This window comes from Lynx canadensis, chromosome A3 (assembly GCF_007474595.2).
Source record: "Lynx canadensis isolate LIC74 chromosome A3, mLynCan4.pri.v2, whole genome shotgun sequence".
NCBI classification, from domain to species: domain Eukaryota; kingdom Metazoa; phylum Chordata; class Mammalia; order Carnivora; family Felidae; genus Lynx; species Lynx canadensis.
Genome location: NC_044305.1, coordinates 27415791 through 27434846, shown reverse-complemented (window position 1 = coordinate 27434846; position 19056 = coordinate 27415791).

Sequence of the window (19056 nt, the reverse complement as noted above, 5' to 3'; positions counted from 1 at the left end):
CATTTACCAGTCATGTTCCTATGGATGGACGTTTGAGCTTTCCAGTTTTTTTTGCTGCTACCAACATCTCCCGCTGTCACTGTGCTCTCTCAACTGCCCCCCCCCCCAGGGGAGGGACTGCCTAGCTGACACCTAGCTCAATTTCTAACTTCTAAGGTCCTAGCAGATTGCTCCCCGGAGTGGCCATTCCAAATGCCTTTTCCTCCAGCAGAGTTTGGGGGGCTGCTTTCCTTCCCTGCACTCCAACCAGTGCTTCACCTTTTGTGGGTCGTAAAGAGTTGAGAATCCAAACAAACAAACAAACAAACAAACAAAACCCCATGAGCCCTTTCTCCTTCAGAAACACTAATATTTTGGGCAATTTCTGGGGTTCCTTGGACTTGATGGCCTCATCCCCCAGGGGACCCTGTACTGAAAGTTTAGAAGTCTGATTGTCCCGTTGTGTGGATGGGAACACTGAGGCACACACGGATGGGGGTGTGAATGAATGAATACATGGGATGTCGTTTGGGGGGATAGAGAAAAGTGTTCAGACCCAATCTGCCTCCAGTCAGAAAAAGGGAGTGGGGGTGGGGAGGTTCCAGCCCTGCTCTACCCTGAGGACAAGAGGCTTTGGGGGATGGGCACCAGGGCTCCCTGGATTCGAGTCTAGGCAGCCCCACCTGTCAGCCCCGGACAAAAGGCAGGCCCCGTCTGGCATCCAGGGTCAAAGTGGGGAACCCAGGCAGAGGCCCTGACTTCGCTGGGCCAGAGGAAGACGCCAGGCCTCCCATGCACATGCGTCTTCGCCACCACATTTGCTTGCTTGCGACTCTGCGCCTGGGGTGCGTTCCCCACTCTAGCACTCCCACGGAGCGGGAAGGCAGGAAGGGCTCATCACAGGAAGGCCTTCGGCGGCGGAATCAGGGCTCCCACACTTGACGCGGTAGTCCCGCAGGCGGACAGGGCAGCGCGATCTTCCCTGCTGGATAGCTGGGTAAACTGAGGCCGCGGCGGCGCGGCGGCCTCCCCAGGGCATCCGGCGAGCGCGGCCTCGTTAACCGCCCGCACACACGGACCCCCGCCGGCCATCCGCCCGGCCCTCCCTCGCGGCCCCTTCCCCGGGCCTGACCCCCGGCGCTGCCTGACAGATGACCTCAGCTGCCGCCAATCCATTGGTTCCAGCTCCCGGGGGGCGCGCAGAACAAAGCGCGCTTTGTGGCGGGGCCGTCCCCTCGGCCGGCGTGTCCGCCGCCGGGACCCCCTCCGGAACTCCGAGCGACGCCCCCCGGCCGACAGCCGTGTAATGTCTTCCAGGCCGTGCGGCTCCTTGCAGAGCCCGAGGGCCTCGCTCGCCTCCCCCGGGGGGCTCCCCGGGCCGCCCAGGGCTCCCCCACCCCCGGCCCCCCAGGCGGCGGGATTGGGGGGCGCCCCCAGCGGGAGGTCGCGGTGGCCGCCAACCTGTCCTTGCGGAGGGAGTCAGGAGCAGCCAGTCCTGGCTGGCTGTGGCCGCGAGGCAGGTGCCGCCACCTGATAAACTTCCTCTCTAACCCTTGGAGCTCCCAAATGGGGTGGAAATGAATTGAGCTGATGGTGGTGGTCGTGTTGCTGTCCTTGTGGCCATTACGATTATGGTCATTGTTTCGTGTCTGAGAGGGGGAGTCACTTTAGACTCATGCCGACCTGGGTTTGAACCTTGACTTTGCCACCTGCTGGCTGTGATAGGTTCACCTCTCAGAGCAACAGCAGTAGCAGCCAGCATTGCTTGAGCACCTACTGTGTGCCGGACCCTAATCAGTGCTTAAAGGCTTTATTTAATTCGTTTAATCCTGGCCACAACCTTAGGAGGGAGGAGGTATTAACCTTCTTTTACAGAGGAGGGAACCGAGGCCCCAGCCGTCCTGAAGACAGATTCACCACCCTGAGCCTCAGTCTTCTTTTTTTTTTTCTTTTTTCAACGTTTTTTTTTTATTTATTTTTGGGACAGAGAGAGACAGAGCATGAACGGGGGAGGGGCAGAGAGAGAGGGAGACACAGAATCGGAAACAGGCTCCAGGCTCCGAGCCATCAGCCCAGAGCCCGACGCGGGGCTCAAACTCGCGGACCGCGAGATCGTGACCTGGCTGAAGTCGGACGCTTAACCGACTGCGCCACCCAGGCGCCCCGAGCCTCAGTCTTCTTGTCTGTACAATACACCCTCAACGGTCATCCGGTCTCATCGCTTCCCTCTCTCCAGATGAGAACACGGGGCTGGGAGGAGGGTGACCACAGAAATCCAGCGCGTTCTGCCCCCAGGTCCCTCTGTCTTTTGAGGGTTCCCCATGGCTCCCCACAGGCTTGTCGGGAAGAGAGCAGTTGACCTGCAGCTGGAAACCTCTCCCCGGAGAGGCAAGCTTCGCCAGTCCTGTCCCACCCTTGGGGGGGTGAGGGACGATGGCGGGAACAGAAGGAAACCATGACCAGAGAGGGAACCAGAGGGCAGGGCTCACTGCCTCCCTACCCTTCACACACCTCCCTGGACTCTCACCCTAGAAATTGGTGTGGGATACCTATGGCACAACAGGCACGTTCCAGGCTCTGGGGTCATCAGAGTATAAAACAGATGCAAAGCCCTGTCCTCTTGAGGTCCATTCAGGGGAGCTGGGCAAGAAACACACATGAAACACACACACGGTGTAAAAATGCAGTACCGAGTAGTGATAAGCACTATGAGAGAAGAGCAGGGCAAGGCGGAAGAACGAGATGGAAAATCTTGAATTTCGTAAGGTGGTGAGCCTCTCTGAGGTGGGGGTGAACAGAACAGAGAGGAGGGAAGCCCTGTAGATGTCAGAGGGAAGCATGTTCCAAGCGGAAGGAACAGCCCACGCAAAAGCCCTGAGGTGGGAAACTGCTCGGAGGGTCCAAGAAAGAGCCAGGAGGGCCCTGTGGTGGAGGCAGCCGGGATGGGACAAAGGCCGGGGCTGGCCCGGTGACAAAGCGGGAGAGACGGGCACCGTCAGCTTGGGAGGGGCCTCGTAGGGGGTGAGGACTTTGGTTTCTCCCTCCAAGGTACCGGGGAGCCATGTGAGGCCTGGAGAAGAGGAAAAAAGTCTGCTCTGGCTCTAGCTGCTGAGAGGAGCGGGGATGGGAATGGAGGGGGCGGGGGAGTCTGCTGCTGTCACCAGGGCGCAGATGGTGGCTGGTAGACGGGACCAGGGTAGAGAAAAGTGATCAGAAGCCAGATGTAATATGAAGATAGAGTCCCAGGATTTTCCAGTGGGTGGAACTGAATCTGAGGGACGAGAGAGGAAGGACCCTGGTGACCCCCAGGTTTGGGAGTCCCCGAGCCCTTTCTGCAACGCTCATGCAGACCTGAATGTGGACAGAGTCCCTGAGGCGAATCCCGCTCTCGCACTGGGGTCCTGGTAGGCCTGGCCCAGCACAGAACACAACGCAGGTCCTCTGGTTCCCCCGAGAGCGCAGTGAGGAGGTTAGAAAAACATCTCTCAAAACCCGTCAAGAGCCTCCTTCGCAATATGGGCCACTTGGGACAGGCGGGCTTCGTATCACCTTCAGGGACCATTGTTTTTGAATCGGTAAATCTATTTGCTTTTGTTTTACTTAAAGACATTTTTGCGGGGGGGGGGGGGGGGTTAAAGGAAACTTGAGAGAGCCAGACCAAATGGAAAATCAGTAGCACGTGACATCAATAAATGTGGCTGTCAGTATGAACAATGTAAACACCGGACTGTCTCTGGCTTCTCCAGATCTGGCTAGGGTTGCTCTCTCTTTGTGGCAAGGGTCTGAAGGACCCGCCCCCCGCCAACCCAGGGCCCTTTCCTTGCAGGAGTCAGAAGTGGAAGAGATGGAAAAAGGATTCATCGTCTCGCCGTCTGCAAGCCTCACATTTTGTTTTGTGTAACCAACAGAAAGCACTTCTGATTTTGTTTAAATGCTTCCCGGGGCGCCTGGGTGGCTCCGTCGGTTAAGCGTCCAACTTCGGCTCAGGTCATGATCTCGCGGTCCGTGAGTTCGAGTCCCGCGTCGGGCTCTGTGCTGACAGCTCAGAGCCTGGAGCCTGTTTGAGATGCTGTGTCTCCCTTTCTCTCTGACCCTCCCCCGTTCATGCTCTGTCTCTCTCTGTCTCAAAAATTAATAAACGTTAAAAAAAAATGCTTCCCAAATACGAAGTCATGTAATACAACAACCCCATGAGGTGGGCACACTTCTTATCCCCATTTTGCAGATCAAGAAACTGAGGCTCGGAGAGATGAGGTCCCCGGCCCACGGTCACACGGCGAGGATGAGGCAGGGCCAAGATTCAAACCCGGTCAGGCCCGTCGCGGAGGCCACTCATTTCATTGACAACCACACAGTCTGTCCCTTGAAGGCATTTCATTATCCCTTTGGAAGTGCCAAACTACCGGAACTGGAAAAACCTTCAGTTAATTTTAATTCGGTAAGAGTGTCTACTAAAATGTAAGTATATCAATCATACCACTCTTTGCTTAAAAGTGTTTGAGGATTGGATTTAAAAATAATCCCAGACTCTTCACCATCATTGCTCTGAATGACCTGCCCGTGCCCAACCCACTCCAGCCCGACTGACTGCCCCGTAATTCCCCATTGCTTTCTGACCTCAGGGCCTTTGCACTTGCTCTTGCCTCAGCCTGGAATGCCCTTCCTCTGGTTCTTCCGGCTCCTTCACATCCTTCAGGACTCAGCTCAAATGCCAACTCCTTAGAAAGGCTTTCCCTGTTTCCTCATCCTCCCCATGGTCTCCCTGATATTCTAACCCTTTTTTTTTTCCTTCAGAGCTTGTAATTATTTGCTTTATTTGCCCATGTACTTGTTCTTTTTCCTGCTGCCCCACCGTGATGTATGCCCCATGTGCCAGCAGAATCTGGTGGGCAGAGAAGCTTAGCATCTGAGACAAAGAACTCAGAGTAGAGCAGACTGGTGGCATTTGCCCTGTCCCCAGAGAGGGGAGTAGATGTGTCTGTGGAGTGCAAGGGGCAGGGGATCACTAGGAAAATGAACTTAATATGAGGAAAGGCCTTTCACACAGTCCTAGTGAAAGGATGATATCATAAAGTAGTGAGTGTCCCATCACAGGAGATATGCAAGTTGAGATAGGACACCCCCTGATCGTTCATTCACTTGCTCATTTAGTCATTCATTCATTCATTCATTCTGTCTCTTATCTATCCCTTTATTCATTGACTCCACGTTTCCCCCACTTTCCTGTGACTTTGGCCACACCCACAGGGCATCTGCACTTAATAGCTCATGCACGTATATCTTATGTACATAATATCTTCAGTCAGCCTTGGGAGGTTCTACGTGTTCTGAAATGAACTTTGTTGAGGTGTGACGTGCATACAGCGAAATACCTTCATTTAAAGCGTTCGGCGCAATGCATTTTGACAGAGGTTCACACCCACGTCCAGACGCAGAATGTCTCCACCACCCCTGCGCGCTCCCTCGTGCCCCTGTCGTCAGGCCCCCATTGCCACCCTGGCCCCGGACCATCACTTTATCAGAAAGCACCAGCCGCTTCAGAGTTTCTCCAGGACCGGTTGGCACCACCCTCAGCCATATCCACACAAAACCGAAACATCGGAATCCCTTGCCACACATGAAAAGTAACTGGCCCAAAGGAATAAAATGGACGCAAAAAGAATATTCTCAAGTTCTAGCTGGTACCATGGCGTGCAGGAGCCCCGGGCCCCAGACCAGCTTTCTCCAGGTTATAAGAAGAAAGAGAGAGAGAGGCAGACACCCACGGGTGTTAGAAAGGTGTTACTGGCATCTTGGAGACTTGCTCCTGGCCTAGGGGAAGGCCTGGCAGGTACTGAAAAAAGAAAGACTTTCTCACTGTGGACGTGTGATTTAAGACCATGCTGCTGTTTACCCACATCGGCTTTTGTCTGCTCCCCCCCCACCACCACCACGGTGATGCGGGCTCCACATTTGGGACACATGGCAGCCCCCCGTCTCCTCTTTCATCGGCCCATTCCTTCATTTACCCACATAGCGAGTGTTTGGGGCTACAGAGAAAAGCCGTGTTCCAGGCACTGTGTCAGCCTTGAAGGTGGCGTGGCACCAGCACATAGTAGATGCTGAGCAAATCTGCTGAAAGAGTTGCTGTGAGACGAAAGACACAACCACCCGTCTTCTTTTCATACTCTGAGCCATCGCCCTTAGCAAAATCTTCACGAGCAACCAAGGAGGACTTCCTCGAGGAGGCGGCCCTCAAGCCAAAAACTTGACCCCCTCCTTCCACGCACTCACGTGGCAGGTGCAGAAATGGAGACAAAGAGGAGAAATGACTTGCTCAAGGCCACACAGGGAGAAGAGAAGGAAGAGGGCCTCATCCAGGACTCAGGGCCCCAGCCCCCTGTTTCTCCCAAGCGCTGTGCTAGGTCCCAGCCCAGCAGACAGGACAGCCGGCCTGGGGAGGGAGCTTCTCGGCCCTGAGTCTGGAATCCATTTGCTCCGGCCCAGTAATGTTTTCCCAGGGACAAGTGGGAGGCCCTTGCCCTGGCCCTCCCTGTACCCCCCCCCCCACCATCTGCTCCCTGTTTATTTATTTATACTTAAGTCTCACCTCCCAACCCTGCCGGGGGGCACCAAACATACCCGGCACCCCTGCAGAGAGGGGAATGAGGGGGAGAGAGGCACTGTCAGCCCCCTTGGCCAGGGGAAGCCCAGGTCTGAGAGCTTCCCGGCCCCGCTGCCCCTGCGGGGATCAGCCAGGATGACTGGGGGTTCAAATCCCAGCTAGTGGGGCTTCCTGGCTGTGTCAACTGCTCTGACTTCCACCTCCCCCTCTGGACAATGGGGTTCATGATCGTCGTCACCTCGTGGGGGTGATAGTGAGGATTCAGTAAAGTGCGTGGACGGGGTCTGGCCACACGCACTCAATGGGTATCTGTGTCAGACTCTCTCTCTCTGGCCTATTCCCTTGTCTCTGCAGGGAGCAACTAGCCGCAGCTTCTCAGGGCCTCCGATGCAATGTCCCAGGATTTGGGAGGGCTTTGCCAACGCTGTCCCCTCCCTGGAACGCGCACCCCTGGTGTCGGGATAACTGATGCCAGCCCCCTGCCTCCAGTCGATACCGCCCTCCAGCCATCTTCTAATTTGCAGGGGAGGCCACCGAACACCTTCCCCAGCCCGGCACGAGGCCAGGGAAGCCCTTCCAGCAATCTACCTCTGTCCCCTGAATGGCGCCCTCTGGAAGGCTAGCGCCACCACAGAGGTGCTGATATGCTGACTGCGGTTGCGAATTCCAGGAACCTGTGCCCGGCTGCTCAGTGAGGACCATCTGCCCAGGGGCTGTGTGCTGGGAAGGAGCTGCTGGCCTGGGCTGCTCCCCCCCCCCCCCGGGGGCTTTATTCTGGTGCCACCCTCCACTGGAATGGCCTCCCCCGCTGCCTGAGCCACAGGGGGCTGTGTGCAGTCATCCCTTCCTTTGTTTCCCCGTTCTGCTGTATGGGCCTTTAACCTCCCCCCCCACCCCCCACAGACTCCAGTCCCCTCCTGGAGTCTACAGCCCTCCATCTGAGCCCCACTCTCTCCCTGCCCTGCTCGCTCCTTCCTGTGCCCCGAGCCTCTCTCTCGGAGACCCTGTCACCCTCACCAATTGCCTGTCTATTTCACTGAATCTTCTTCCTCGCTGTGTTCACATCTCTGAATGTCTCTCACTGAGCCCCACTCCTCTGCCCCCCAGCCTCCTCTCTGAGCCCCCATGCGCCCCTAGCCCCCCACCTCCATGCATGCCACACAATGCTTGGGTGCCTACCAGAGATGCCCATGCCATCTAAAGGTCTTTGGGGGGGGGTGGGGGTCACAGGGCATATAGGCAGACTCCCCACTCTGGGGACCACACTGCCTTGAAGAAGCCACAGGGGGGCAGATTTCTGCAAAGGAGAAAGGCAGAGCTCAGGGGCCACCTCGCGAGGGAATGAGCGGCCATCACCAGAGGCCATGGCTGTGCCAGGGCTCTCCCAGCACGTGATGCGACAGCACCAGGTGCCCCAGCCCAGAAGCCCCATTGGGTCAACAAGCCTGACCCCAGGAGCTGTGTTCCTTCTGGGGTGCGGAGAGTTGGGGAAGACGGCTAGAGGCTTCCAGAACCAGAGAGGGACCAAGCAGTGGGAGTTTTAAGAGGCCAGTAAGGGGTCATGGGGACATATACTGGCCATGCCCTGCTGCCTGCTAGACCCATGTGAGGCCTGTTTCTTCCTCACTGCCCGAAGGCAACTGAGGCTCAGGAAGAGGTATCGTCTGCCTGACTCTCACAGGAGGGCCTGGGCTGCCCATCAAACCAAGCAGGGTGCATTTCATATCTTGACTTCTCTCCGCTACACCCCAGGCCTCCCAGGCCAGGGGAAAGGAGAGGCCATGGGGTGAGCCCCACCCCACATGAGAGGAGTTGGGGGGGAGTCAAAGTTCTGAGGAGGGCGGGAATGGTGGGGGAGGGGGAGAAGAGGCAGGTGTCTGTGGGATCCTCTATCCTTGCCTTCCTCAGTCTTCCATCTCCCACCCAAGTGGGCCCCTGACCACCCCCCCCCACCCCGTTCTCATCTGGCCTCCATGTGCTCAGCCTGCACCTGAATACACACTCCCCAACGATCTGTCTTGGGCTGTCAGAGGATCAATGGGGCTCCCAAGGCCTGGCCCAGCAGGGAGCTGGAGGGAAGTCCCTAACAAGAACTAAGAAGGGGACCCCGGGGATTGAGGAGGCAGTGGGGACAAGCCAGGCTGGGAACGCAGACGCGAGCCTGGGTCTGGCATCTTGTTGGGGCAGGCCCCCAAAAGGCCTGGCTCCCCGGTGGTGAGACCTGTCAACTCCCTCGTGCAGGGGTCCTGGACTGCTTTCCAGGTCTGTTTTGCCTTCTAACTTTGGGGACCCTGCCCTCCCTCACTCCAAGCCTCCGTTTCCTTATCTGCGAACATGAAGCGTTGCATCTCAGGCAGACATAAGGTTCTAAAACCAAGAAGAGATCGCTCTTATGCAAATAGAAAATGGCCTCCAAAATGTCAAGCGAAATAAAGCAAGATGCAGAGCAGTGTGTATATTCACCTACCTTTTATGTGCATGTAACTCTAAAAGAGGATACATGTGTGTATCAGCTTGCCTGTGCATAGAACAATCTGGAAGGACACAGGAACCAACAGGAGAGGACCTGGGTGGCTGGGGGAGGGAGTAGGAGGGAGACTCGCGTTATACTTTTTTATACTGTTGAATTATCGGCAAATGCTCGTGTACTCCCTGGTCAAATAATAATTACCTTTAATGCAAAATATATCATCCTACTAGGAAGTATGTGGGTAGAAGTATGAAGAGCGCAGAATATTTGCATAGTCTCAATGTATCTCCCCACAGATATTTATTAATTACAAAGAAAAATAGTGCCTTTATAGCGGTGAAAACGGGCAGACAGCACCTTAACCAAGCGATCAAGGTGAACATCACTAGCAACAGGGCAAATTGACATCATGTGCCCCCCGACAGGACAGACTGCGAAATACACAGCATCACTGCTGATCTGAATCTCATTATAAGGAAATATCAGAAATACGCAAGTAGGCGGACAGGTTACTAAACAACTGGTCTATGCACATGAAAAATGTCAAGGTCAGAAAGGTAAAAAAACAAAACAACAATAAAAAAAAAACTGAGGAACTCATTCTAGATAAAAGGAAACTAAAGAAACATAAACTAAATGCAACATGTATCCTGGATCGGATACTGGATCAGAAAAAAAAGTTTGTGTGCAACATTTCACAGTGTATAATATAGACAATAGTATTGTAACAATGTTGATGTCCTGATTTTTGTATCTGCACTGTGGTTTTTTTTAAGAATGTTCTTGGGAAAAAAAAAAAAGTTTGTGTGCAACATTTCACAGTGTATAATATAGACAATAGTATTGTAACAATGTTGATGTCCTGATTTTTGTATCTGCACTGTGGTTTTTTTAAGAATGTTCTTGGAAAAAAAAAAAAAAAAAAGAATGTTCTTGGGGCGCCTGGGTGGCTCGGTTGGTTAAGCGTCCGACTTCGGCTCAGGTCACGATCTCACGGTCTGTGAGTTCGAGCCCTGCGTCGGGCTCTGGGCTGACAGCTCGGAGCCTGGAGCCTGTTTCCGATTCTGTGTCTCCCTCTCTCTCTCTGACCCTCCCCTGCTCGTGCTTTGTCTTTCTCTTGCTCTCTCAAAAATAAATAAACATTAAAAAAAAATTTTTTTTCAACGTTTATTTATTTTTGGGACAGAGAGAGACAGAGCATGAACGGGGGAGGGGCAGAGAGAGAGGGAGACGCAGAATCGGAAACAGGCTCCAGGCTCCGAGCTGTCAGCCCAGAGCCCGACGCAGGGCTCGAACTCACGGACCGCGAGATCGTGACCTGGCTGAAGTTGGACGCTTAACCGACTGCGCCACCCAGGCGCCCCTAAAAAAATTTTTTTAAAGGATGTCCTTGCTTTTAGGAAATATACATGAAATAATTTAGAGATAAAGAGGCATCCTGTCTGCAACTTACTCCTACCCACACAGAAATGTAAGCAGAGAGAGAATGATAAAGCAAGGGTAGTAAAATGTGAGCATTTGAGGAATCTGGGTAAAGGTATACAGGAATTCTTTGTACTATTTTTGCAACCTTTCTGTAAGTCTGAAATTGTTTCAAAATAAGTCCTGGTATAGATATAGGTCACTGGCTTTGTTAACATTTAGTAGGTCTACATGATGTCCAGGGGCTGTCACAGATGCGAAGATGAAATTTGTCCCTGTGTGCCAAGCACTTAGACACCACATCTGCCTACTAAAATGGTAGTATTGTATATTAACATAATGGAATATTAGATTATAACATACCCAATATATTACATTATAATACATGTAATATATAATATTATGCCATTAATCTAATGAAATATTATATTAGTGAAAAAGAACCGCAGTTATCTGCCTCAACAGGATGGATCTTCAAAGCATATTGTGGAAGAAACAAAGCAAGTAAGATAGGACCATGTTATAAATAGAAATGTATATATTATATCGTGGGCATTTATTTCTATAGTTCGGAGAATGAAATATAGTCCTCTACATTGTGTAAGAATTTATGTATATGTTGGGGCACCTGGGTGGCTCAGTTGGTTAAGTGTCAGACTTCGGCTCAGGTCATGATCTCGCGGCTTGTGAGTTTCAGCCCCACATAGGGCTCTGTGCTGACAGCTCATAGCCTGGAGCCTGCTTGGGATTCTGTGTCTCCCTTTCTCTCTCTCTCTCTCTGCCGCTCCCCTGCTCTGTCTCTCTCTCTGTCTCTCTCTCTCTCTCAAAAAAAAAAAAAACATAAACAAAAATTTAAAAAAGAATTTATGTATACGTAGTAAAAGTTAAAACATTCATGGGAATGGTAACTATCGGGATCGTGGTTTCTTTGGGGTGGTGAGGGGGACTCTTATTGGGAAAGGCTACTGGGACCTTCTGTATTAGCTCTTTATCCTGCGTAACAAGTAACCCCACAGCATGGTGCTTTAAAGCAACAATAGCCATTTATTACATCTCATAGTGTCTGAGGACCAGGAATTTGGGAGTGGTTGAGCTGGGCAGGTCTGGTCCTCAGGAGGCTGCATTCAGATGTCAGCTGGGGCTGCACTCAGCCGAAAGCCCAACTGGGGCTGAGAATCTGCTGCCAAAGGGGTGCATTTGCATCACTGGCAAGTTGGCACTGGTTGTTGGCTAGAGACGGGGAGCAGGGGAGAGGAGAGGGACTCAGTTCCTTTCCACACGGGCCTCTCCATGTGACCTGGATTCCATCACATCATGGTGACTGGATTTCAAAAGTGAGCACTGACAGCCTGGGTACCTACTCCTCTGAAGTCCCCCCACCACTCCTGTTCCCTACACCTGGCTCTTGTCCCCAGAAGCAACCACTTGGATTAGTTTCTGAAATGTTCTTTTTTTTTTTTAAGTTTATTTATTTTTGAGAGAGAGACAGAGTATGAGTGGGGAAGGGGCAGAGAGAGTGGGAGACACAGAATCTGAAGCAGGCTCCAGGCTCTGAGCTGTCAGCACAGAGCCTGACATGGGGCTCAAAACCATGAACCATGAGATCATGACCTGAGCTGAAGCCGGATACTTAAGTGACTGAGCCACCTAGGCACCCCCCTTTTTTTTTTTTTTTAGTTTATTTATTTTGAGAGAGAGAGTGGGGGAGGGGCAGAGAGCGGGGGAGAGAGAATCCAAAGCAGGATCCGAGCTATCAGCGCAGAGCCCAGCACGGGTCTCAGTCCCACAAACTAGGAGATCATGACCTGAGATGAAATCAGGAGTTAGATGCTTAAATGACTGAGCCACCCAGGGGCCTTTGGGATATTCTTCCATAGAGATGCCACTTGTTTATAAAACGTATATACAAATACACATACTTTCATTCCCCTCCTCTCCCCCCCCCCCCACTGAATGGAAGCCTATGATACATAACCTTCTACATCATTTCTGCTCCCCATGGATAGACCTTGCAGACTCTTACATATTACTACATAGCAAACCTCAACATTTGTTTTCATGGCTTAATAAGTACTCCATCATGTGGATGTGCTGTAATTTATTCAATCAACGCTCTATTTATGGACATGCGTTTTGTCTACCTTTGCTATCACTTTTTAGGCTTCAAATGTGGAGAGTTGAGTTAAAAACAAAAAACAGAACAGTCCTCAGTTCATGGCAGATTATCATGTTGACCCCTGTATGCCCCTCTTTTGTTTTTCTCTGTTCTCTTTCATCCATTTCCCCTTCCCATTTTAAGCTCTTGCAAAGACCCATATTAGGGGTGCCTGGGTGGCCCAGTCAGTTAAGCGTCCGACTTCGGCTCAGGTCATGATCTCACGGTTCGTGAGTTCGAGCCCCGAGTCGGGCTCTGTGCCGACAGCTCGGAGCCTGGAGCCTGTTTCAGATTCTGCGTCTCCCTCCCTCTCTCTCTCTCTGCCCCTCCCCTGCTCAATCTGTCTCTCTCTCCCTCTCAAAAACAAACATTTAGGGGCGCCTGGGTGGCGCAGTCGGTTAAGCGTCCGACTTCAGCCAGGTCACGACTCGCGGTCCGTGAGTTCGAGCCCCGCGTCAGGTTTCCGATTCTGTGTCTCCCTCTCTCTCTGCCCCTCCCCCGTTCATGCTCTGTCTCTCTCTGTCCCAAAAAATAAATAAACGTTGAAAAAATAAATAAATAAACATTAAAAAAAAATTTTAAAGACCCATTTTAATGGGCCCCACATGTTCTTCAGTGTGTGAGTCTTCTTGAAGAACACAGCATGTTTGTATGGGTATTGTGGCTTTCTGTGTGTGTATTTTATTTTATTTTACTTTATTTTACTTTATTTTATTTATTTTATTTCATTTTATTTCATTTTATTTCATTTTATTTCATTTTATTTCATTTCATTTTATTTTATTTTATTTTATTTTATTTTATTTTTGAGAGATAGTGTGAGAGAGCACATGAGCATATGCGTGCACAAGCAGGGGAAGGGCAGTAGGAGAGGGAGAATCCCAAGCAGGCTGTGCACTCAGCTCAGAGCCCACCCTGGGGCTTAATCTCAAGACCGCAAGATCATGACCTGAGCCCAAATCAAGAGTCGGTCGCTTAACTGACTGAAACCATCCAGGCGCCCCTGTGAATGCATGTTAATTTATTTTTGCTCCAATGCTCATTCCCTGTTTAACATCAGTCTGGGTTGTGGCTTGACTTATGACTTCTAGGCACTAACTAGGACCCCTTGATTTGCATCCACATGTTTTCCCCTCTATTACCCCAGGAATGGGCGCGTGGATAGTCCCTAAGTCTTGGCCACCATATGGCCACTACCCTGACATGTCCTTGTCTGGGATGGCATGAGAATCTTATCTGGACAAAGAGTCAGGGGTTCAATTGCTGGGTGATAGGGTCTGGTTATCTTTTGCACTACAATAAATTACCCTCAGTTCAGAGGCTTTCAACAACACTTTGTTTTACTCATAATTTTGTGGGTCGGGAATCCGGGAAGGGCTTGGCTGGTCTGCACGTCTCTGAACTGTGAGTGTGGTGTCACTGAGACAGCTGGGGTTGGAGGTCCCCTTCCGAGATGGCTGACTTCTTCACTCATGTCTGCAGCCATGATGCACCTAGTGTTCCCCTCTCTGTCTCTGTGTCCCTCTAATGGTGCCTCATCCTAGAGGACACCTCTCTGTAGCTAGCTAGACTTCCTCACAGCATGGCAGTCTCGGGGGTGGTTAGACTTCCTTCGCGGCAGCTGGCTTGTCTCCAAGGGATCCTGCCAAGAAGGAGGAAGTAAAAGCTGCTAGTCTTTTTTTTTCTTCTTTCTTTCTTTCTTTCTTTCTTTCTCTCTTTCCTTCTTTCTCTCTTTCTTTTTTTCACACGGAGCGCTTCAGGAATTTGTGTGTCATCCTCGCACCAGGGCCACCCTAATCCTCCCCGGATCGTTTCTTATTTTAGTGTATGTGCTACCGAAGTGAGCACAGAAGCTGCTCGTCTTTTAAGATCTGGGCCCAGAAGCTGTCACAGCATCACTTCTGCCCACAGTATCGGTCAGAGCAGCCACAGAGTGCCCCGAATCAGGGAGTGGGCGCGGGTGCCCAGACCCCACCTGTTGCCGGGGAGACTGTCAGGGAATCGGCGGGCGTCTTTCATACCCTCCGTTACATATTCAGCGTCCCAGCTTGCTCCCCAGATGGTCGCGCCTGCCCCCCCACTTCCGCGGCGCCAGCTCCACATCCCCACCCACACTTGGCCCCAGGCAGCCTGTTCCCCTTCTGCCCGGCAAATCGGCACCCCTGCATCTGGGTCATCTCACGCATGTGCAAGGATAAATGCGGCATGAAGTCCCAGAGGCAGATCCGCTCGGTGAACGGGCACGTGCGCTGGCCATTTCGACAGAAGCCACCCGCTCTTCAGGAGCCCCTGAGCGCCACCGCTCCACGACAGACGGAGACTCTGAGCACGTGTCACCGGCCTCTACCAACACCGGGCTGGAGCAGATCACCCTCCCTGGGCTCCCGGCTCTCGCCATGGACCCCACAGTCCATTTCTCCACGCGCAGCCGGAGGAGGTCCCCTGGAGGCCCAGGTCAGATCCTGTGCCCTCCGCTGCTCTGAAACCTCTGATGATCCCCCACATTACTCGGAGTAAAACACTCCTCAGATGGCTCTGAAGCCCTGCGTGTCCGACCCCACGACCCCTCTCACCTGTTCCTTCTGCCTTCCGCCTCTCTGTCCCACCCGGGGCTCCTGGCAAGAGTTTGAACCTTCCAGGCCTTTCCCTTCTCAGGGCCTTTCCCTTCAAGTCCCTCCACCTGGAATGTTCTCTCCCTCTGCATCTCCTACTCCATCTATGCCTCAAACCAAACATCACCCCTCCCCACTCAGGCTCTCCCCCCCCACCCCCACCCCCCAACCCTGCAGGAGTAGATCGAGTTGTATATCCACATCGGAAGGGCAGGGCCGAAGGATGTGATGGGGTTTGCTGGCTGCAAACCCTCCACAGCAGCCCAGCATCCTTCATTTAGTGGGGTCTCTGCAAATACATCTTGATTATCTGTGGAATTCAGTCACCATACCAAGGCGCCCCCCGCCAGCGATGTCCAGACCCCACTAACAGGAAATAACCCAAACGCACTGCCAGACTCCTGTCCCTTAAAGTTCATGCTTCCCCTGCTCAAGAGCCTTCAAGGATTTCCCATTACCTTGCGCAGTACGTCTCAAACTGGAACCCGAGACCTTTTCACACAGGGCTAAGTGTTTCCCCAGATTTCTGAAAAGAAGTTCCTGGGTGAGATTTTCTTGGGACAACATTAAGTTGTCCCCTTCTCCATTTTTCTAAACTTACTGGCATATGGACTCCCACTTAACAACAACAGAAACCCACTAAGGAATAAAAGGTGTCTCACAAACCAGTAGGTTCACTGGTTGGGGTTTCTACCCGTGTAATGAGACTCATCGCAGCTCAGGGCCAATAAACATTCCAACTGATAACCTGAACCGGGTTATTTCTCCTGGCTGAGCCTCAGTTTACCTATTGGTGGGATGAAGATAGTAACCCTCTTCCATATGATCTGATTGCTAAGTGCCAGGCACAGCACCAGGCCCTGGGCACATTTTAACTCACTCGATCCTCACGGCCGCTGTAAGAGGCCAAGGCTATTATAATTCTACTTCCTCAGAAAAGGAAACTGAGGCATAGAGCAATTGGCGTATCTAAGTTTCTACAGCTTGGGAGAGGCAGGGCCTGGATTTGAACTCCCCACACACCCACTCCCAGGCTGGCCTCAAGGCCAGATATTCACTCCTTTGGCATATTTTAGGGAATAAGTGTGCTCATGGGGATGGCCTTGCTGGAGGCAATGGGCGGAGGTGACCTTGTGCGTGGGAGCCTATGACCAAAGTGAAATGTAGGGGGCTGAAGTTGTGCTCCGTGGAGCCCACGGTCACGGTCCCCTCCGGGCTCCCAGATGGCTTCTCAGTAACTTTTTACTCCCTATCGTTATTAGAATGATTACCGTCAAGAGATGCCTGGGTGACTCAGTTGTTTAAGTGTCTGACTCTTGGTTCAGTTCATGGGATCAAGCCCCGCATTGGGCTCCATGCTGACAATGCAAGAGCCTGCTTAAGATTCTCTCTTCTCTCCCTCTCTCTGTCCCTCCCCTGCTTATGCTGTCTCTCTCTCTCTCTCGCAAAATAAATAAACAAACTTTGAAAAAAAAAAAAAAAGAATTATTATTAGGGCGCCTGGGTGGCTCATTCGGTTCAGCGACTTCAGCTCGGGTCATGATCTCACAGCTCGTGAGTTCGAGCCCCACGTGGGGCTCTGTGCCGACAGCTCAGAGCCTGGAGCCTGCTTCGGATTCTGAGTCTCCCTCTCTCTCTGCCCCTCCTCCCCCCCACGCGCGCTCTGTCGTCTCTCTCTCAAAAATAAACATTAAAAAACATTAAAAAAAGAATCACCATGAATAAAAGCAAACAACTCTTGCACGTTTACTGAGTGCTAAGAATCTCCTTTGCATTTTGAATCTTTCAACAGCCCTAGCACATTCAGCCCATTTTGCAAGCAATGAGACTGAGCCTGCTGGCAGAGCTAGGGTTTGTTCCTTGTGCCTTTACCCCCTCCTGGGTCCGTGGAGCACTTCTGTTTACCAAGGACTTCCATGCCATTATCTCATTCAGCTTCACGGCCCTGCCTTGAAATCCGTCCTCCTATCATTCCCATTTTGCTGACGAGAAAACTGAGGTGCCGCGCGTGCTGCTCAGGGCCACACACAGTTCTTTGCAACAAACCTGCCCCGCCTCACCTCCCCCAGCAGCATCCAGGAGGTCACAGATGGAAGGGGCCCGATTTTATAGCACAGGAAGGAGCGAGTCAAGGCCTCAGGGGCAGTGGGCAGGGTTCTCGGGCAGATGCCCTGAGATCCTGGTTACCGGAAGTGCCTGGAGGCACTCAAGACCAAGGAGGAGCCGCCCCACGTTTGTATCTTCAAAGCCTCGCCCTCTGACTCTCCCATCCTCAGGGTGCCCCAGGGGAGGTGGGGGGAAGGGCAGCAAGCTGTCACTTTCACGGAATGTCCTTTAGCCCCGGTGCACTGGCTCCACCCGGCCTCTCCACCCCTGCTCTTCCCTGACCCCCATCTGCCTCCCCACCTGGACGGCCCCATGTCTGGGCTCCTGCAGCTCATTCATTCAGCAAACCATCACTGAGTGTCAGATGCTATTTTAGGCCCCAGGGATACATTCAAGAATAAACAGTGATCCCTGCCCTGTAGTGTTGATAGTCAACGGCAGGGAAGAGACAGTAAATATTAAATACACCAAGTAAAGTATATAGGATGTTAGACAGGTAGAAGGACCATGGCAAAATAAAAAATAAAGTAAGGCAAGTGGTTTGGGAATGAGGAGAACTCAGAGGGTTCAATAGGGCGGGCCTTCACTGAGAAGGTGACATCTGAGCAGAGACTTGAACAACATGAGGCGGTGAACCAAGCGATACCTAGAGGAAGAGCGCTCCAGGTAGTGGAGTGCTGTCCACAGCAAGTGCAAGTGTCCTGAGGCAGAGGGTCCGGTGTATGAAGAGTAACAAGACCAGTGTGGCTGGAGAGGAGTCGGTAAAGGAAGAGGGTGGGAGACAGGACAGAGGAGGAAAAGGGTGGGGGACAGGGCAGATCACACGTGGCTCATCATAAAGATCTGGCTTTTTACTCTGAGTGAACTGGAAGCCAAGGGAAGGTTTGGTGCCGAAGAGGGACACTGTCTGCTCTGTGCCTTACAGGACGCGCCTGACTGCTGTGTCAAGAACACACTGCCAGGGGTGGCGCCTGGGTGGCTCAGTCGGCTAAGCGTCCGACTTCAGCTCAGGTGACGATCTCGCGGTCTGTGAGTTTGAGCCCCGCATCGGGCTCTGGGCTGATGGCTCAGAGCCTGGAGGCTGCTTCAGATTCTGTGTCTCCCTCTCTCTGCCCCTCCCCTGTTCATGCTCTGTCTCTCTCTGTCTCAAAAATAAATAAACGTTAAAAAAAGTTTTTTTTTTTTTAAAAAAGAACACACTGCCGGGGAACCAGGGTGGGAAATGGAAAGTTCAAGGAGCCCTGGGAGGAGACCACTGCAATAACCGTGGTAAGAAACCCCAAAACTCAGTGGCTTCATGCAACCACCGTTTTAGGGTGCTCGTGAATTCAGACCAAGCGTGGTGGGGATGGCTAGTCTCTGGTCCCTGGTGTCTCCGTAGGGAGACTCGAAGCCTGGATGTGAATCGACAGCTGAGGGCTGGAATCACTTGGAGGCCCCTGGACCAGGACCGCAAGCGGGACCTCCCCGGGTGGCCCGGGCTTCCTCACAGGATGGCGGTCTCAGAGCACTTGGACTTCTTCCAAACTCAGGGCTCCAAGAACAGGTGTTCCAGTGAACAAGGTGAGGCTGCATCACTGCATCACCCTTTATGACTCCGCCTCGGATGTCACCTAGATTCTGCCATGTTTCCTTCGTGAACGCAAGTCTCAAGCCCCCCCAGACTCAAGTGAAAGGCGCAGTGGACCCCACCTCTCAACGGGGCCAT